Consider the following 21759-nt stretch of genomic DNA (forward strand, 5'->3'; position numbering starts at 1 on the left):
TAATTTGTTACAGCAGCCACAGGAAACTAATAAACCAAGTTACTATACTTTGTTGTTTTGATGGCTCCTGGAATCATTAGAACTCAGGACAAATATGAAACACACAAAGCAGGAAATTGAGTTTCAGAAAAATAAATGAACTTGCCCAGGGTCACACAGCTAGCAGGTGGGGGAACTATTAAAACCTATTTCTAACTCTTGAGCTTTGCAAATAACTTTACAGTTTATAAACACATTGACATGATATCTCTTTTCATTTTCATAGGAACCCAGAACAATTTTTTTCTTCTTCTTTTTTGATAGATAGGCAATGTGATGCCTTAGTTTACAATAGAGAGTGAGTGAGGAGCTAGAATTGGAGGCCAGACTGGGTCCTTGGATTCCTTGCCTCTGTGATCACATCCTCTGGCCTGTGGTGGATTTGAATGCTGGATGAGGAGGTCTTGTCATGAGCCTCCTGCCAGCCTGGCTGCAGGCAGTTTCAGCTTATCAGTCTGACCTTTGGTTTTCCATGGCAAACCCCTCTGTAGAGGAAGCTGCCAACAGGCAGCCAAGGCACTGGCTCTATAAGACTGTATTGTCCTTATTTAGAATTGCCTTCATTTAAACCAGCCTTGGTCTTGCAAAACATGTTTATCCTGGTTTCCTCTTCCTCCTGGCTGCCTGACCAATGTAAGCCCATAGCACAGCAGCTCCAGCTCTTAAACCTGGGCCAGCAGGGTAAGGCAAGGAGGAAAACAGGAGACTCTGGAGAAAGGACACAGGAGGGCATGATTTCCCTTCTTAAGCTGTGCACCAGATGGGATGCACACCCTCTCCGGTGGTGTTGTGTGACCCCTGGGGAGAATGCAGCCATTCAGAACACACCTTGCTGGGACTGACCTCAACTTAAAGAGCACAAAAAACTCAGGAGTAGAGCTTTACCTTTTGAAATTCCAACAGTTATAGACAACAATAATAATGATGATGATGACATCAACAACTATAATGATGATGACAGTTTTAATAATATAGCAACTTCCTCTTATTAAACACCTACTGTAAACCAAGCTCATTGTCAAATCGCTTATGTAGTTTATTTCATTTTATTCTCAGAACAGTCATATTAGATAGGTACCTTTTATTAACCCTGCTCTATAGGTGAGGAAACTGAGAAAGGTCCAGGTCATATAGCTAGTCAGTCACAGGAGTTGAGATTTGAAGCCAGGTTTTCCTGGGTCCAGAGGGGAGACTGTTCTCATACAACACTCTTCCTTAGGGACCCTCTGTTCTCAGCCCCCTGAACAGTGAGGTTCAGAGAATGGAGTGATTTGTCCAAGGTCAGCTCCTAGCAGGGCCTCTTTTCTAGGATTCCAGGACAGGGGTCTTTCTGAGAGGTTACCCCATTATGATCTGGAATTTTAAAAAGAAGTAAAAGGAGTTGAAGACTGCCCACTTGCTATACTTTGAAAGGCTTATTCTCCCCTCCCTTCATCTCTTTGAATCCTGTTTCACAGACATTATTGTCTTTGGGACCAATACATTTCTTCCATCTGCATATCTGAGTAGAAGCTCGCATAGAAGAAAAAAGAAAAGCCCCATAGGTGAAGGGGAGCGTGCCTGCCAAGTTCCTTGTAATAACTTCACATGGAGAGCATATTATGAAATGGATCTGCTGGAGTCATCTCATAGAATCTTCCCATTCTTCTGGAGAGTTTCCTCATTTTAGAGGTGAGTAAAGTGAAGTTCAGAGGCAATAAATCACTTGTCCAAGGCGAACAGCTTGGAAAGGGGTAGGCTGGTCCTTGAATCCTAGTCATCTGGCTGCCTAGGGGAAGTGCAGGAAAATGGCGTATACCAGCTGGGCTTCTTCCTGGCCAGAGAACTCGCCTGGCCATCATTCTTCTTTTTCACCTTTTGAAAATGGAAATCTGTTGAAATTGCTGATTTTGCTTTGAGGAAAAAGGGTGGGAAAAGGGAGACTCTCAAGTGCATTTTCTTGGTAGTAGGGGAAGTGGTGGTAGATGGGGAGGAAAGCAACCTAAAAAACAACCAGCAACAACAACAAAAAATACTTTTCCTCTCAAGTCAGTCTCTCATGGGATCTAGAGCACATATTTCCAAATAACCTTTCTGAAGCCTGTGCCATGCACAGATGGGAGTAGCCTTCTTCCCAATGACTGGCTCCTTGTTGAGTTTGGGGGCAGATGTCAACATCTGCATGAAGAGTATGATCAACAATTAAAAGGGGTGGGTGAGTGGGCGGGTGGGGGACCAGGGAGTAATCCTTCCCTGTGCAGTGGATTAAGGAGGGCCACTCCTTTGGGGGTTGGCCAGAGCCTGTCCATTGAGTAGCTAGTTTCCTTTTCCTTCCCCTATGGTTTCTGCCTCTCTCTTGTTCTAATTACCCACTGTTTATGTCATTCCCTCCAGGGTTGTCATAGCTTTCGACAAGGTTCACAGCCGGCTTACCAAAGGTAGTTATGATACTAGTTTAATGAGGATGAAAGAATTGTAGTCAAAATCTTCTGTGCTCCCTTTAATTTTTCATTTCCTGTGTATCCAATGGCAAAGAGTATGATCAGCACTGTCTCCCCAGCATAGTCATATAGCCATAGTCCTTTTGCTAAAACTAAGCCTCAATTTTCTCATCTATATAATAGTCATGATAATCTTTGCCTTTCCTATCTCATGTGCTATTGAAGATCAAAGAAACGTGGAAACTAAAAATTCTAAAGTGTTAGATTATTGAGCAGACTATGATATTTAGAAATTTGCTTTTCCTTCATGGAAAAAATTCCTGAATATGAATTTGCTTAGCAAATTGTTGCTACCCAGGATCTCTGTTCTGCTTCTTAAAGAGACTGTGAAGGTGGGTGTGTGGGCAGTGAGTCTTGGGGTGATGGGTAGGAAGGTATTTCCCCAGTTGAATCAAAGCTGAATTTCAAATCTTAGAGCTACCATTTGCTAGCTGTGTGATACAAAGCAAACCACCTACTCTTTCTAAAGCTCAGTTTTCCAATCTGTAAAGTGAGACTCTAGTGCCCACCTCACAGGGCTTTTGTGAAACTTAAAAACTAAAAATAGCTGCCAAAACTGAGCATTTGTTTTGTGTCAGCTATTTGACCTCAGCACTCATGGTGTCCTGGTAACCCATGTTTTATTAGACTTTCTTTAGAGTTAGAAAAATTGAGGCTGAGTGAAGTTAACCAACTTGCCTAAAATCATGAAGTAAAAAGAACTAGAATTCTAATTCAAGTCTATTCATTTAAAAATCTGGGAACTTTCCATTCTCTCACTTTGCCTTCCAGTAGGATATGTGGAAATACTTTAAAACAACAAAGAAACTGCAGAACTCTTTGCTTCATGACCAAATACTTACTAAGAATATATTTTGTTGAAGCCCTGGGATGCAGTCTAATGACAGAGCCCATGGGTTCAGTACTTCCCTCCTTTGGGCTCCAGTTTTCCCATCTGTAGAATAAGAGAAGACTCTCTTAGACCATCTTTAGAGTCCAATTATGCTCAGCCTGAACTTTCTAAAAATATATATATTTGAAGGTTTTTTAAAAATAATGAGTTAAAGTAAAAATTGGGCAGAGTGAACTGGTACTCATTGTGTGTATGGTATGCCATGTGCTTTTGTGGCTGGTAGTACCCACAGATGACTGCTCCCAATTCCTACATCAAGAGGTAAAGTTCACTTAAATCTTCCCTTTGACTCTGGGCTGGCTTCAGTGACTTACCTGACCACCAGAACACGGGAGAAATAATGGCCCGTGAGCCAGGGCAAGCTCACAAGAAGCTGAAGCTTTTGTGTGGGTCTTTGTAATACTGTTCCTTGGAACTCAGCCCTAGTGCTTTGGGCGATCCAATCCATGACACATGGAACGGCCATGTTTAAGTGGCCCAATTGGTAGGCCTCGCTGAGCTCCCAGCTGGCACCAACTGCCAGTCACATGCGTGCACCATCTTGGACATGTAGCTCAGTCAAGCTTTCAGATGACTTCAGCCCCAGCCAACATCTGACTGCAACTACCTGAGAGACTCTAAGCAAGTGCTGCCTGGCTGAGCTCAGCCCACCCACAAAACTGTGAGAGCTAATCATTTGTTGTTGTTTTCAGCCACTAAATGTTAGAGTGGTTTGATAGGCAGCAGCAGATAATAGAAACATACATCACTTAATTACCACAATAAAATTTGTATTTTCAGACCATTTTATAGAAAGAACACCTGAAAGTCGAAAAGTTTAGCTTGTCTAAAGTCACATGGAAGGTGGCAAAACTATATTCAGAAATCTATTTGATTCCAAATGCTGAATTTTTAACCTTCGTTACAAAAAGATCCTTTTGTTCATTTAGTTGTTTATTAGTAAAGCCATTAAATTGTGGTAGACAACTGAACCTAGATGCTGATATATATAATAATAACGTTTGGGGGGAATTACAAAATAATAGCTCTAACTCTCCTTTATTGTGTGTTATCTACCAGATTTTAATGATATTTGATTAAGACCTGTAAAGCTAGGATTATTCTTCTACATTTCAATGCTATTTTGGCCGAATTGCTGGGCCAAGTCTTGTGAAGTATTTACATTTCAATCAAAGTGCAAACTCCTTTTGTCTCTTCCCAGTATAGTTGTCCCTGTTGCCAACTATGCAGATATCTCTGCCACCTGCTGCCTTCATTGCACCTGTCCCCTAAACCCTGAGAACTGGCTCTTTTATTCGAAACTCATTCTACAAATAACCAAGTATTGATTCTGGGCAGGCACTCTTGTTGGTACTGCACTCAGAAACTGGAATCTGGACTACAGACAAGTAAGCAAACAGCCATAACCCAAAGTCACGATGGAGAGGTGAGGCCCAGAGGTATTTGTTCATATTCTCCTGATGACCTGTTGAAACACATTCCTTTCCATTTCCTTCCACTACACTGAGCAGACACTGAGCTACTTACAAGTCTCTGAGCATGCCATGCTGTTTCTCACCTTTACCTTTGCTCATGCTATTTTTTTCCATGCTTGTTCACCCTGAAAGTCTCTATGTAGTTTTGCTACGCTTGTCAGCAAACTTACCAAATTGCCCTGTGATTGTCTGCTACTTTGTGTATCTCTCCTCTTAGACTGAGTTCCTTCAAAGCAAGGATTATCTTTTTTCATTTTGTTTTCGCTGCTATTTATTTTTAAAATAATAGATCAAATTTATAACATGTAATGACCATGAATAAAAACAATAAAGGTAGGTTACAAGCACTTTAAATCAGGTGTCACCCTGAGCACTCAGTTTTCTTCTGCATTTTGTTTTGGTTGTTCAGTTTGAAAAACCTGAATTGCCCAGATAAGCAGTTACAAGACAGCTTTTAAAGAGCGAGGCTTTCAGTCTCAGGAGAGTGCATTTCACGCAGGCGGCAGGCAAAGGCTCATTGAGAAGGTCGCATATAAACAATTTAGCCTGGTAGCACATGAATCATTAGATAACAATCATGCAATCAAAGAAATAAACAAGGTAAGCACAGATTGTGTTTTATGTTGAAAAGGATAGAAAGAGGGTGGTGTTTTAGAGAGTGAACTGGGACACAGAGAGGAAAGGAAGCTTTGGATAGGATACGGGGGAAGGCATCTTTGAAAAGATGATATTTGAAGGATTAAGAGAAGAGTGTGAATAATTCAGGTAAGCAAAGGGCCGAAGGAAGAACATTCTGGGTAAGATAAGTGCAAAGGCCCCAGAGCAGAAAAGAGCATGGGATTCTATATGCACTTTCCCTTTAGAAAACAAAACCAGAGACTCCACCTAAACCCAAATATCTTCAGTTGTCTCTTATAGATGCCTAACCTCTTTTCTCAAACAACTGTCACTTAAGCAAAACTTGGGAGGTACTTGGCCCCATTTTATAGCTGAGGAATAGAATGAGAATGTGATGGTTACATGCAGCTGGTTATTGACAGGGCCATAATGAGGTCTCAGCAACACTCTGACTTCAAGTCCAAGAGTCCTAACCACTGCATAGCTGTATAACCCCATAGTGAGAAGGTAGAGTCATTCCTAAAACTAAACCTTCTTCCATAAGAAATCAGGGACTCCGTGCCAGGGCAGGATTTATGACCTAGTAACTGAGGACAGAAATAATTGGTTGCATTACTGCCTGGCAACCTGAGTCTGGGCTCCACTCCGGAGGGGAGGCACAGATTGAAATAGCTGAGGCAAGTTTACTTTTCTCTGTCCAGGTGCTCTCCTGCGGCCAACACAGCCCTAATGAGCTCTGCATATTCAAAGCACAAGTAATTGATGGTCCAATTTAAAGTGTGCAGAGGCCAAATTTCTTTCCAGACTCTGAAGGAAAAACACCAGCTGAGGAAGAATGAAGAACTGCCTGTTCTAAGTTATTCTCCTTCTGTGGTCATTCGAACCCCAGGAAGACCAGGTTTGCCCCATCAAGTACCTCAAGAAAGAAGCCAATTACCTAAAGAAGTCAAGCAAAAAGGAAAGGACAAAATGAAAATCATGTACCAGGGTACACGTCAAGGCTCCAAGCTGGAATGCATATGGCCTTCATCATACTCTTCATCATACAGAAGCTTGTGTTCAGGGCTTGGATTTTGAAGTCAGACAGACCTGGATTAAAAACTAATTCAACTACCTATTACATATGTGATCTAGGTAAGATCTAACCTCTCTGTGCCTCAGTTTACTCCTTTGCTAAGTGGGCATTAGGAGCACAGATTTTGAGGCAGTCAGTGTTGGATTTCAACCTCAGCTCCACTACTGACTGTGTCAAAAGGGCAAGTTAATGAACCTCCAATGTTAATTTCTTCTTTGCTAAAGAGGAAGTGATTATATAGGTCCATTGAAGGGCTGTTTAGGGGACTGGTTGAGACAAGATACAAAATGCCCATGCACAGTGCTTAGGAAAATTATTGTGAACTTGTTACATATCTCCTCTTAAGCTCGAGGACAGTGGCTCTCAAAGTGTAGTCCCTGCACCAGCAGCATCAGCTTTATCTGGGGAACTGTGAGAAATGCAGATTCTCAGGTCTCACCCCAGACTCACTGAATCAGAAACTCTGAGGGTGGGCCCAGCACTCTGGTTTAACAAGTCCTCCAAGGGATTATGGTGGATGCTAAAGTTTGAGAATCTCTGCTCTTGGGGCTAATTCAGAATGCACCTGAGACTTTCAGTCCGCACACAACTGCCGTAGGTTCCCAAGAACCTGTTCAGTGCCATGATTCTTTAAAATGAGTTGTCTGCTCATTGTTTTCTGCACCCAAACAGGGAAGAAATACTTCAATTCTCAGGATTTCCCTCTGACACTAGGTAACATCTTCTATATGCTTCCTTTACTCCAGGCATTCTGATAATAGTTTCACATAGATTATTTCAATTTATATCTCCAGTAGCCCTCTACGATAGATATTATTATCTCCGTTTTGCAGATAAGGAAACTAAAGCTTCATGAGGTGAAATAAATTGCCCAAAGATCTATAATTCTTAAGTAGTGAAGCCAAGATTCATACCTCTAATATTAAGTCCATTTCTGGAATCAATGTACTTTCTACCTTATCATACTACCTCTTGATACCAGGATGAATTAGGGATGTCAAGTTTGGTGAAGAGAAGCATCCAGGGAGCAAGTGAAAAGTGTCTTCATGTATCGTAGGGCTACTATGATCATAGGAATCAACCAGTTTGATGTTCCAACTGCAGAATATAGAACCAGTGGGTAGAAACACAGGGAGACAGATTGTGGCTTGACAGAGAGAATAAGTCAGTAATAGTCTAAATTTCCCAGAACTGTCTTACCTTATGAGGTAGTAGGGTCCCTGTCACTGGGGATGTGAGCACAAGCTGGGTGAGCATCTGTCAAAATGTCATAGAAGAAGTATTTGTACCTTCCCTCTCATGATGCTTTAACTGAGTGGAAGTAAGTAGGCAATCATCTTTCTTGGGTGGCCTTTTTTTTTTTTTTTTTTTTTTTTTTTTTTTTTTTGATGGAGTCTTGCTCTGTCATCCAGGTTGGAATGCAGTGGCATGATCTCAGCTCACTGCAACCTCTGCCTTCAGGATTCAAGAGGTTCTCCTGCCTCAACCTCTCGAGTAGCTGGGCTTACAGGCACCTGCCGCCACATTCAGCTATTTTTTGTATTATTAATAGAGACAGAGTTTTGCCATCTTGGCCAGCCTGGTTTCGAACTCCTGACCTTAAGTGATCCTCCCGCCTTGGCCTCCCAAAGTGCTGGGATTACAGGCATGGGTCACTGTGCCCAGCCTGACTTTTGATGTTTGTTAAGAAACTGGAGATATTTCACTTGTACAGAAAGAAGACTGAGGTGAGCTCTCTGGTTTAGGGAAGAAAGAATCCACCTTACCGTGGCCCCAGTGAGCTATATTAAGACCTTCCCTGGTCCTCTTAGCTGGAAGGGATTTTGCTTTCCTCTGCACACCCATATCATGTCACACTGATACCTCTCTTAACGCTGAGCCCGGTCCCCACTGTAGGTAAGCTGTTGATAAATGGCTAGATTTCTTCTGCTAGGGAAGCAGCAAGACATGTATACATAGAGGCGAATAGACCTGGGGGATCATCCACAATACTGTTAACCTTTCTGGGTCTCAGTTTTCTTATCTATGTAAAAACTTCCTTATTGAGATTTGAAGTATTCAAGGAGCCTGGAATATGGTGTACCACATCTCCACCCCTCTCCAACCCTCTACAAATCGTAACATGTCTTTGGGGAGGATGCATTTCTGATTAATCAAGATATCCTTTCTACTGCTCCCCACTAACCTCTAATCCCTGCCTTCCCATTAAAACATAGATTTTCAATATGTGGCACATGATTGGCTCTTATATTAGTCAAAAATGAAAGGGAAAGAAAGAAGTGAATAAAAGAAAGAGAGTGAGAAAGGAAGGAAGAAATGAAGGAAGGAAAGAAGGAAGAGAGGGAGGAAGGGAGAGAAGAAAGAAAGGGAGAAAGCAATTTAACACATGAATACTCCATCTTATTTGCTACTGACCATTAGAGAAGCACTCCATCTGGGTGGACATTTTTCTTGTACACACTATGGTTCGTGTATGTGTGTGTGTGTGTGTGTGTGTGTGTGTGTGCGCGCGCATATGCACTTAACGGAATTGTCCACAACATGCTATAGTATGAAGAGATCTATGGGAGAAGAGAGTCAACAGGAAAGAATGACTTGAACTAATCTCTCTGTAGGCAACTAATTGCAGTTCTGTGGCTATTTGGGGTCATTGTTTACTGTGGGATGAATGTGGCCTCTGGGGTAACAAGCCTCATACATGCTGATCTCCATCTCGAACCACTTTGGTAGGAGCAGAATGTTTCAGGTGCAGATTCTGGAAGACTTAAAAGCAGGTCTGTTTTTAAATACACCACATACTGAACTTTCTCCACTATGGGAGGCAGGCCAAGTAGTGGGTTTTTAAGGTTTTAAAGGCTCACTGGCCCTTCAAAAAATGGCTGTTGTGGACATATGGTTTTAGAAGCTTTTAAAAAAGCCTTGTGGGCTTATTTTTAGAACAAACCTTAACCTTATAAAGCTTCTTAAAGGAGTCACAGAGGACCCAATCACTTGAGCCCCCTCAGAGCACCAGGCAGCTGTGCCCAGAGGCTTCCAAAACAGCCTTTCCTTGTGCTTGATGTGACCCTATCTTAGCTAAGCCTAAGATATGCTACCCCATGACAGGGTGTGTCTTTGGAGCACGAAGAGCTGGGCCACAGGTGAGTCAGCCAAGGAGGCGGAGTTTGCTGGCCAGTGAGTGGAGACTAGAGGATCACAGACTAACAGAATTTCAAATACTCTACTGAAGTAAAGGAACCTTAAAAGTCATCCAGTCAACACCGAATGGGTGCTAAAATCTTTCCTGAAACACACTTGTAAAGAGATGGGACCATTTGTGTTTGCACACCTCCAACTATGAGAAGAAGGCTGTCTAGGCATTCATTCATTCAACACATTTTTAGTTGATTGAATACACATTATGTGCTCAGCACTATTCAAAATGCTGGGGGTATAACAGTGAGTAAAAAATAGATGCAATTTCAATACAGACTAAAAACTGGTAGAAAAAAACAGATGGGTCAAATGATCACACATATACCTAACTGTATGTGAAAAAATGTTATTAGAACAATCCAAAGATTTATGAAAGCTTCTGACAGGATGTGAAGGATGTGTGAACGTTAACAAGGCAAAAGGAAGTCAAGAGAGGACACAGAGGGCAAAGCAAACATCTCTGCAGAGGCCTTCAGGCAGGGAAAAGCATGGCGTTTTAGGATAAATAAAAGCAGTTCAAGTGTGTGATAGAAAGTGAGGAAAGACTTGGTTTGAGGCTGGGAGCATGCAAGGGGCAGAGCATGCATGACCTTGTTGGCCATGCTGAAGATTTTGATCTTTAACCTGACACATATTGGAAGCCTCTGACTCCTTTAAAGCAGAAGGTAGGTAACTCATACCAGAGCTGCCAGTTCATGCTCATGTTGCTAAGTGTGGTGGTCTTAAATCAAGTCCATAATTCTCCTCCTTTTAAAAGGCAAAACCTAGTTTCCCTCCCATGAATGTGGGTCAGACTTAGAGATTTATTTCTAATTAATAAAATGTGGTGGAAGTGATGCTATGTGACTTCTGAGATTAGGTCATAAAAAGGATAGCTTCCATCTGGCACTCTTTCTCTTCAGTTGCTTGCTCTGGTGGAAGTCAGCCTCCATGCTGTGAGGAAACAAACAACCTATGGAGAAGCCTACATGGAAAGGAACCAAGGCCTCCTTCCTACAACCAGCACCAAATTGCCAGCCATATCAATTGGAAGCAGATCCTCCAGCCCCAGTCAAGCCTTCACATGACTGTAGACCAGACTGATATCTCGGCTGTCACCTCATGACAAACCTTGAGCCAGAACCACCTGGCTAAGCTGCTCTTGAATTTCTGATTCACAGCAACTGTGAGATAATAAATGTTTATGGTTGTTTCAAATTACTGACATTAGATAACTTGGTAAGCAGCTAAGGTACATAACAAGGAATTGCAAGGTATGGGGGTAGGAAAGCTGGGACTTTGGGGTTGTGAAGACTTCTATTTGAAATCCAGCTCTTCCGTTGACTGGTTATTAGACTGAAGCCATGTTCCTTTACCTCTTAGAGCTCCCATTTTTCATTTGTAACTTGACATCATGCCCATAGAACCTCCAAGATATGGTAGTATATAGTAATTCTCAATGTCTTTGTCTCCCTCTACTTTATGTTCAGTGGAGACATACCATTTTCAAGGCTGAGAATAAAAGAAAAAATAGATTGTATTGACAACAGGTGCTGCAGAGTTTGGTGTATTGATTGCCCTAGAAAGAGTAAGCCAGAGAGCTGTTAGTCTGAGGTTACCTTAGGCCATGTTTCATGGTAAGTACTACAGATTTTCAAGCCTATTCCTCACTTGGGTTAATTGGCTTTAAGAGTCCATCTCCTGCTATGTAAACATAATTGCCTTTTATTTATTTGAAATTTATCTCTTCATAATTTCATGTCTTATTTTCTTCATTTGCAATGCAACAAGGAAACAGATTTATGGTGAGTATTCTTATGAAAGTGATTATTTAATTATCTCTTATTATGGGCCATATATATCATGAAGACATCTTAGTTAATTCTCAAAGCACCATCCAGGAAAATCTATTATTTGTGCCATTTTACTGATGAGAAAACAGATATAAATGCCAAGAATATTACTTTGCCACTTAGTATTATGTGACCTTGGCTTTTAGGTCCCTCTTACATCTTATTATTTTTATTTTTTTGAGATGGAGTCTCACTATGTTGTTCAGGCTGGAGTGTAGCAGCGCAATCTCAGCTCACTGCAACCTCCACCTCCCAGGTTCAAGTGATTCTCCTGCCTCAGCCTCCTGAGCAACTGAGTATACAGGCAGATGCCACTATGCCCAGTTAATTTTTTTTTTACATCTTATTATTAAACCTTTACATTTTAGTTTCCTCAACTGCCTAATGGAAGGTAAGAACAAAACCTATGCAAAATGAACTTTATGTTAATATTAAATAAGTTAACATGAATGAAATACTTAAAACAGTGTCTGGTATATTCTGATAAATTACTGGTTAGTTTCTATCATTATTTTTCTAATCAGCATTTAAAACGTTTAGAGCAAAATTTCTCTGTCAGCCATTTTGTTCCATCCATGGTATCTCTCTCCTACAATAATACTCCATTTTACAGCACTTCCCACATCCATTTGATCCTTTCAACAATCCTATGACTCAGCATCACTGTCATAATTTTTCAGGTGAACAAGCTAATGCTCAGAAGGGTGAATGTGAATTGCTCCAAGTTCCTTTGGTTGCAAGCAACAGAAACCAACTTACGCTAGTATAAATTAAATAGAGAAATTCATCCTAAGATGCAAGTATGACTTATTAAACTGAAGTTCATGAATGGGTTACAGGGAAAAGCCCTGAAAATGACAACAACTGCGATGAAGAAAGCCATAGCAAACTCAGGCAATGTGGTCTCTCCTCTTCTTTCCCCTTTTCTCTACTTAGTTTTAGTTAGTTTTTCTCTGCAGACTGGCTTTCTCAGCTACTCAGTGCAAATAGTTGGAGGAACGGCAGGCTCCCAAGTTCATACGTTATTATGCCAACCACAGGGTAGACTGAATTTGTACTTCTCTTTTTGGATTCTGCATTGCCACAGATGGACCTCTTGTTGGACCAGCTTGGGTCAAGAGCGTTCCCCTAATCCAATCAAACATTGTCAAGAAGTGGGGTCACAATGTACTAACATTGCTGCTGGGAACTCACTTCTGTAGATTCTTGTAGGAAGGCCATGGGCAAGTGAAAGACACTCCAGAGGAGGCCCAGAACATGAAGTGATTTTCCTAAGCTGTTTCAAATGTTGGAGTGGCTGAGGCAGGATTCTCTTTCAAATATTCTTTTCCCATGAGATCAGCACTTTTCCCACGAGCCTTCAGTTTCTTCCTTTCAGGAGGTCAGCACCTCCTCAAGTTCCTGCTGAAGGAGATCTGGGTACTCTTCTAACTGTGGCCCTTCTGCAGATGGAGCTAGCTTCACACACAGGCAGTGTGTCTGCAGTTATTGGATATTATTCTTTACTCCTCCTCCTGGTAAGAGAATTTTGCATCCTAACCTTGGTCCTGCGACTTTCAGTGTTTCTCTGGAGCAGGAATGTACTTCTCCATATTACTGACACCAGACTTGAGTATATGACTTGTTTTAGCCAATGGTATCTAAATGGGAATGATTTAGGCCACGTACAAGCAGAAACATTAAGAACCATTTGCAAGGTTCAGCCATGTCTTTTTTTCTTCTTTTCCACAATAATAGCATGTCCTAAATATGGGCTATTCCTTCAACCTGGGTCTTGGAATGAAGAAGATACATGGAGTAGAGCCATGAACACCCTGTTGCTGCCTCTGACGACAACACAAGAGAGAAATGAACCTTTGGAAAATAATACATCTGAGTTCAATGTTGAGCATGCTGAGTTGAGGGGCATAGGGGATAAATTCAGTAGGATGTATTAGTTTGAATTTTAGGAAAGAGATCTGGGCGAGAGTTATAGATGGTTGTTCATCTGGCCATAGATGGTACTTGAAGCTTTGAGATTCACTGAAATCCCAAGGAGAATAGCGGCATAAAAGAGGGAGGGAATAAACATTGACTCAGCAACATTAAAGTGGTGGTAGAGGAAGAGAAGTGTGGGGAGAGCCTGGGAAGGATGGGCAGGGGAAATGGAAGCCACATAAGCATAAAGAAAAGTGAGCTATCTTCGTCTCCAGCACTGGAATTGTTCTTGAGAAAGAAATCTTTTTTTTTTCTTTTCTTTCAATATCACTTCATGTGAGCTTGAAAACAGCCTTGTGAGGTATAGTTAGAGAATAGAAACATTTATCTCCAAGGTAGAAGTGAGGAAAACTAAGACTCAAAAGGATAAAGTCCTTGCCCAAAGTTATTTTTTAATTTTCATTTGAAATTGTGGTAAACAAAACCCACATAATATAAAATGTACCATCTTTCCCACCTCTAAGTATACAGTTCAGTAGTGTTTAATATATTCACACTGTTGTGCAACCAATCTCCAGAACTTCTTCACCTTGCAAAATTGAAAATCAGCACCAATTAAACACTAACTCCCCATTCTCTTCACCCCACGTCCCTGGGAAACCACCATTCTACTTTCTGTCTCTATGGATTTGACCACTCCAGGTACCTCATACAAGTGGAATCCTATAATATTTGTCCTTTTGCGTCTGGCTTATTTCACTTAGCATAGTGTCCTCAAGGTTCATTCATGCTGTCGGATGTGTCAGAATTTCCTTCCTTTTTAGGGCTGAATAATACTCCATTCTGTATACAGACCTCATTTTGTTTGTTCATTCATTGTCAATGGACAACTGCTTCCACCTCTTGACCCCTGGGAATCATGCCTCTAAGAGCATGGGTGTGAGGCATTGTCTTTTTGAGGCAAGGAGGACAGAAGGGGGACCCTGAGAGCATGTCGTAAAGACGATAGAAAAGATTTCATTACTGCCCTGTATGAGGAAATGTGGGGAGTTTTGCTCCTGAAGAACAGAGAGGGGCCAAAAAGGAGAGGTGGACAGAGATGATCCAGGGAGGTGGGGTAGGGTAGGGATTATCTGGGGTGAAGGGGCCAGTGAAAATTGTCTATTGTTTTGTGGTCAAAGAACAGAGGTATTTAGTGTTCAATATAAAGTGGTTAAAGTGCATATTTTGTTTCACTCTTCCTTCTTAGCACATTTTAGGAAAATCTCCTATACATAAATGCTCTGTATGAGTTAGTTTTTGGTGGTAACTGAAGAAGAGGTTAGTTTCCCATCCAGGTTGACATGGAATAGCCAGAGCAAGTGAACAGGGGAGGGCAACACAAGCTATACACTGTCCCATGCAGGGAGATGCAGGGAGGCAGTTGTTTCCAGAGGTAAATACAAGACTGTAAGCCCCCTGGAAGTTCACAGACATTTGGGGGAGGGATCTGGACTTCCATGGAACCCACTTTAGGGCTTTGAACTTCCATGGAACACAGTTGGGAGCTTTGAGTCAATCTTGTCTAGATCAGTGCTTCTTAAACTTGAGTGTGCCCAAGCATCGCTGAGGGTCTTGACCAAGTGCAGATTTTTATTCCATTACTTGCTGTAGGCCTGGGATTCTGCATTCCAAATGATCTCAAGCACATAGGTGATGGTGCTGCTGTTCGTCTGTGGACCACACTTTGGGTTGTAGGGCTACAGATCTTAAAAGGTTGGGAAAGTCCTGGTGGCAATCATAGCATCCCCCTTCCCCCATCATGACCCATATACCATTTCCTGGGAAAACAGGGCTCTCCTACCCTCTCAGAGCAAGGCTGTGACAGAGAAGGTCACGAAGAGCCTCTGCTGTCTTGTTAATCATCCGTACCCCAATCCGTCCTCCATCCCCCACTCCTACAGGGTGGAGGTCACACTGGGGTACATTGAGTAGCCCATTCTGCGTGCTTTGGCCCAGGTTATTAGAACAACAAACAGCAAGGGGGAAACCAAAGACTCTTTCTCCATGGTTGGCCTCAGGAGTCCTTCTCCCAGGAAGATGGACAGAGGTGAAGAAAAATTGAAAACTGATATTTTTCTTCAGAAAAGTCACTCTGGGGAGCCAAGCATTACTTGAGTACTTGGTTGTGAGAGGGCTATGTGGTAAACTCCCTTGTTTTCAACAGATGTTGAAGGAGTCTGAGCCAGAGTTCAGGAAAAATGTTCTCTCCACATATCTACCCCAGCCGCTGAGCTGTGATAAAGTTGGCTAAACTATATTCAGGTCAGGTCAGGTTCTGGTAACCTCAAAGAAACATCAGAATTTACTGAATGTGAAGTGGAAATGTGAAGTGGCTGGAGAGCATCCAACGAGAGGAAGAGGAGGGGACATCACTGAACTGGGCACCTACCCTGATTCCAGCCCTGTGCTAGGAGCTTCAGGGTCTAAGAACTTCAAGTCCTGTATACATGATCGGTGAATTCCCCTGCTGCTTTCCTTTGCTGGGGGAGGTGAGGACAGCCCAGTTCACTCAAGATGGTCTTACTATGGCAAGATCATCTTCACTTACAGCTGAAATCTGCCCTTCTAAAATATCCATGCTATGGGCTCCTGTGCTAATGCTGCCCTTCATAGCCACAGTGAGCAGGACAGCATCACATCTCGGCAATACATTTCACAGTTAACAAAGTGCATCATGGTCATATCCATTGGCCTATCTCATGTTAGAACTACCTGGGAGAAAAGAGGGGGCAAGTATTCTCCAGGGCTTGGATTAGGACATGGAAACCTTAATATGCTGCTTGGACTCATGGTAAAGTCACAGGCACTAGAGTCTGACAGCCTAGGTTCAAAGCCCAGCTGCTCATTAGCTGCGTGTCTTTGGACAAGTCCCTCAAGCCCTGTAAGCCTGGGTTTTCTCATCTGTAAAATAGGGTTAATGATATTACATACTGGAGAGGGCTATTGTAAGGACTAAATAAAAGTAAAGTGCCTTACTTCTGTGTTATAGAAACTTCTTTCTGCTATTGAGGAGGGAGAGAAGAAAACGATGGAGGTTGAGTGACTTGCTCAATGCTACAAAATGGTGGCACCATATCAAGAATGCAGATATTCTGATGTTAACTCCAAAACCCTTTCCATGACATTCAATATCTCGCATTCCTAGGTCTTTCAGAGACTGAAACTCCCCAGTGATCCCATGTTGGCAGGGCTTGGCCCCACACTGTACTGCTCACAATAAGTGATTACACTGTGATATGGTCAGGCAGTAGCTGCCTTCCTTGAGTCCCCTGCAGCGTGAAATTGCTGTGTTAACACTTCACGCCTAGGAGTTAGGCTGCCCTTTTCCCTTCAGCCTCTTTTAAAATGTGAACACCCTAGCAGGGTAGGGGGGTAAAGAAGCAAACCCACATTGACTGAGAGCCTGTCATGGTTCAACCATTCCACAGAAGTCAGCTCCCTGCATGCTCACAACATTCGTGCAAAGCATGATGTTATTCCTGCTTTGTATGTGAAGAGAAAAAATCCCAGAGAGATTAAGTAACTTACCTGAGGTCACACAACTAGCACTGGATAGGATAAGGATTTGAACATAGAAGTCTGACTCCAGTGTGTACACTCATAATCACTAGGATGTAGCCCCTAATCGGATACTACTTCTATCTTATAGGAAGAGGAAAAGATTAATACTTATAGAGGACTTCTCCTGCATAGCACAGTTTATAGCTGTTTTGCCCTCCCTTGCTCATTCTCTGTTCCATATCAACACAGATGTGAAACTTAATCCCTTTATCATTTCCCACCCCCTCAAAAAAAAAAAAAAAAAACTGCATACAGAGCATTGGTGTGTAGGAGACCTTCCCCAAATATGCCTTTACACATAAATATACATTGTCTCATCTGACCCTTCCACCAACACTACAAGATGAACACCATTGCCCTTTTTTTTCAGCTGGTGAACCTCAGAGAGGTTAAGTAACTTGCTGAGTAACTATTGAGTGGGAACTCAGCTAGCTCATCCTCTAGGCCACACTGCCTCCAAGCTTGCAGGCAGTGTCTAGTATAAACCCCGGGGGCCTTAGTCAGATTCTTTTAGGATGTCATAACAAGCAGCTGGGGCTGGGCAGGCCCAGAGTTCAACCCCTCCAGAAAGAAGTCTCATTCACCAGGGTGGGGAGGTCACTGGGGAGTAATGAGGGGTGGTGGTGGGGGTATCCAACACAGCGGGTGGAGTAGGTTTGCAGAGAGTTTGGGATGGGAAGGAATGAAGGCTACAGGCAGGCTGTCAGTGTCAGGAATTTCAGCTATTTTCCAGACGATAAGTCTAGTCCACTGTGGATCTTGGAATCCAGCTATGTTATACCCAAGCAAGCCAGAGATTCAACAGCATATGGTCCACAATAGGCAGGTGTGCCCCACCAGGGGCAGATGATAAAGGCTTACAGATAGAATGAGGCCAAGGAAGAATCAAGTAGGGCCCCTCTTGGGGTAACTGGAGAGGTGGGGTATCATAGTGGTTAAGAGAGAAGATTTCTGAAGTCACATCACCCGGGTTCCAACCTGAGCTTCTCAGTTTTTTAGCTGTGTGACCTTGGAAAGTTACTTAAGTCCTCTGTGTCTCATGTTACTCATCTATCTAATGGAGATATTAACAGGATTGAACCCATAAATGTGTTATGGAGATTAAATAAATGAGAAAGAGAAAAGCAATCCCTGACTTCTCATAGGACTATGAACAGGCCCAGCACTGGAAGCTAGGCCTCCATGGTAGGTGCTGGCCTGGCACTCACGGCTAGGTTGAGGTGTTCTCCCATGGAACATGAATAATCTCACAAATGAGACAAAACGTTTAATAATTTTATAATTTTTTGCCAAGCATAGACAAAATATGGGGTCACTGTGCAAACCACAAAAATACCAAATAATCTGCCTCTCCCAACTAATATGAGTGATTGCTGCTTCTTTACTAAGGACCTCTTAGGCCTCCTTCTAGGCTTCTCTCCCTCTAGATAAGATCAATTAAAATACTCAATCAGAGGATCATCTCCATTTCCTGGCAACACCCAAAACAGAGCAAACCCCCACTGTCGTAAACTCTCCATTATCACCTAACTCAAGCTTGCATCATGTAAGTCCTTTCTAATACCCTCTGCTGAGGCACCCCATGAATCCCTATGATGTGATTTCTCCCACATTGCAACACATCAATAAGCTCAATTTTGTTCAACTACAGCTGTGTTCCTGGTGGTCTTTGGCTGGAGGGCATGGACGTAAGTTAATAATTGGAAAGCATGTAGAACAGTTCCTGGCACAGGAAGAGTACCGTGTAAGGGAGAACATCATAATTACTGGGTGGGTGACCAAGGCAGACTCAGGTACAGGAGGGAAAGCAACAGTCAGGACAGAGGCCAAGTGGAATAGTGGATTTAAGGCCAGGGGACTTCAATTTACATCCCTTCCTACTACTCATAACAGTAACTAACATGTTATCAAACACTTCAGAAGGGCCAGGCAAGATATTGAGTATTTGATGTGAATGATCTCACCTATTCACTGTGTTACCAGGGGCAAGTTGCTTGACCTCTCTGAGCCTTAGTTTCTCCGTCTGTAAAAAAAAATGGGAACAAGAAAAATACTTACCTCATAGGTTTGTCCTAAGGCAACAATGAGAATGTAAGTGTGCTGTGGGCTAGGAAATTATATAAAAATATGACTTCAATGGGCAAAATGTGGGCTACAGGCATAAGGCTGCCTGGTTATTCCAACTTAAATCCAAAGTTGGCAAGGGAGAGAGAGCTAGGCCGATTTAAGGCAAGGTCACTTAAATTCCTGTATTATTTTACATTGGTATTGTTGAGACTGTTTGACCATGAACTTTGTTGCTTTGCAACAAGAAGGGAAGGGCATCACTCTCAGGAGTCCCTTCATGTAGCCTCACGCTGCCACGGAGTTCCTTGTTTGGGGAGACCCGGAGTGATGCAAGCTTTGTTTCATGTCCCTTACTCACATAAGCAAGAAACTTGTTCAAGACCTGGTTGCTTGGACAAAATGAATGTATACTTAATTTTTACTGTAAAGAAGATGAGGGGTATGAGACTGTTGTAAGTAATGACTGGGATGTTATCAGTCCCTCTGAGGCTGCTTCCTGCAGAGCAGTCTCTCACTTGGGAACTCAGTCAGCTGTTGAGGGCTGAGTTCTTGCCCAAGGTGCTTGTTCTTGTGTTGGTGTGAATTAACGCCCGCCCTGTAAAGCCACAAGCATTAGGTAGGGTACGGGGTAAGTGTACCAGGGATCCCTACACTGGACTTATGTGAAACAGAACTTTATTTCTCGCTTACCTAATAGTCCAGAGGAATGTAGTCAGGTGAGTGGGGTGGCTCTGCTCCGCAAGGCACCCCAGGTGACTTCCAACTTGTTTCTGAGCCATTCCTACAGTGTTGGCTTCATCTCTGGTTGAGGCTGGGTTACGGTCTTATTCCATTTCCAGCCTGCAGGGAGAAAAAGTAGCAAGTCCAGCATAAGGGACTTTGTTTTGAAAGAGGGTGACCTGGAGGTTTCAGGCATCACTTATCCTACATCACATCCCCACACTGCAAGGAAAGTTGAAAAATGGAGTCTCCAGTTGGGTGACCATGTGTCCAGCTTCCATTTGGTAGTTTTATTATTCTAAGTTGAGGAGCAGAAATAGCAGAAGCAAGGAAAGCATTACAGGAAGGAATGCTGATGAGTTTACCCACTGGATCACTGAGCCGGTGCTAGTATCTGTACTGAGTAAATATCTGGGTGAAAAGCAGCGAGAGAGTTTATTCAGATGTTTGAATTACACAATGCCAAAAGTCAAATATTTCGGGCCATTCCAGCAAATCCTTATATTTTTTTGTTTCCCTGTAGATCTTGGCACTGGGCCAGCAAAGCCTAGTTTACATAATTTACTATGTGAACACTCATACACCCACACACCTATAAGCAGGTATGTATATACATACATAATATATACATATACACACATGAACATATAGGTTTAATATGTGTAGATCTTAATCATGTACTTACAGAATGTAAAATATTCCTTACCCTCCCTCTTTTTAGCATAATAATGAAGTTGTTGAAAACAATGAAGTCTTAGGAACCAGAGATAGGGGTTCAGGTGTAGCCTATGACAGTGGTACATGTCGTAACTCTGGGAAAGTTATTCAATTTCTCTTGACTTCAGCTTCCACATTTGTAAAATGAGTATGATATTACCTGGTTTGAAAAATTGTTTTGATGTTAGATAAAATACCGTACTTATTTGCTGGACATAATGCTTTAAGTATAGTTGGTACACAATACCTATTAACTTATTTTATTATTATTATTATTAAGCAAGTGAGGCCCAAGCAAGTCAACAGTAAACTAAGAATTTTTCATCCCCTACTTCCTTCCTCAGTATAAAGCAAGATCCTTTTGAAACATTTGCTGCTCTTAGGTATACCTATTTCTTTTTAAAACTTGGTAAGATTTTTAAACTAAATTGTTTACTGAAGTATAATATCTATATAGAAAAGTACACAAATCCTAAGTGTATAGCTCACTGATTTTTTTTCAAATGAGAATCTGTCCAGGCTATTAGCAGTTTAAAAACAAAACAAAACAAAAACAGAAGATTTCTGGTGCTTAGAAACCCCTTTCACTATGTCCCCTAAATACAATTGGTATTTTACATTATAGACTAATTTTGCCGTTTCATATTTTATACACGTAGAATCACAAATAGATATTTTTTATAACTGGCTTGTTTTTTCACTCTATACACTATTTGAGACATTTATCCATATTGTTTTTTGCAGTTATAGCTTGCTTGCTTCTTTTAAATGCTATACAGTGTTTTCGTGAATACACTACAATGTGTTTATCCATTCTACTGTTGATGGACATCTGGGTTGTTCCTGGGTTTTGGCTATTATCAATAATACTGTTAACAAACATTCTTGCATGTGTCTTTGGTGAACCCATTTCCACTGGGTACATACCTGCAAGTGGAATTTCTGAACATTAGGATTTGTACATGTTTACCTTCTGTGGATACTGCCATGCAGCTTTACCAAGTGGTTGAAGGATCTCCTACTTTTAACTCATAGGGACATGAGAGGCTTCCATCTGCTCCCAATCTCTCCCTCACTGGACCTATACTTCCTGGAATCCAGGAATTTTACTATTTGGACCCAGTAGCAT

The 21759-nt window shown here is 42.0% G+C and overlaps 1 long non-coding RNA gene across 1 annotated transcript; it reads right to left on the bottom strand.

Annotated features, from left to right (window-relative positions):
- Positions 1-3373: 3373 nt before the first annotated feature.
- Positions 3374-20025, bottom strand: LOC140709375 (uncharacterized). The gene is made up of 3 exons (XR_012089886.1): positions 19884-20025; positions 19091-19149; positions 3374-3453 (listed from the first exon to the last, which is right to left on the bottom strand). It is a non-coding gene; the product is annotated as an uncharacterized lncRNA (long non-coding RNA).
- Between the last annotated feature and the right edge of the window lie 1734 nt (positions 20026-21759).

The sequence above is a fragment of the Chlorocebus sabaeus genome, chromosome 20, assembly GCF_047675955.1.
Source record: "Chlorocebus sabaeus isolate Y175 chromosome 20, mChlSab1.0.hap1, whole genome shotgun sequence".
NCBI lineage: Eukaryota > Metazoa > Chordata > Mammalia > Primates > Cercopithecidae > Chlorocebus > Chlorocebus sabaeus.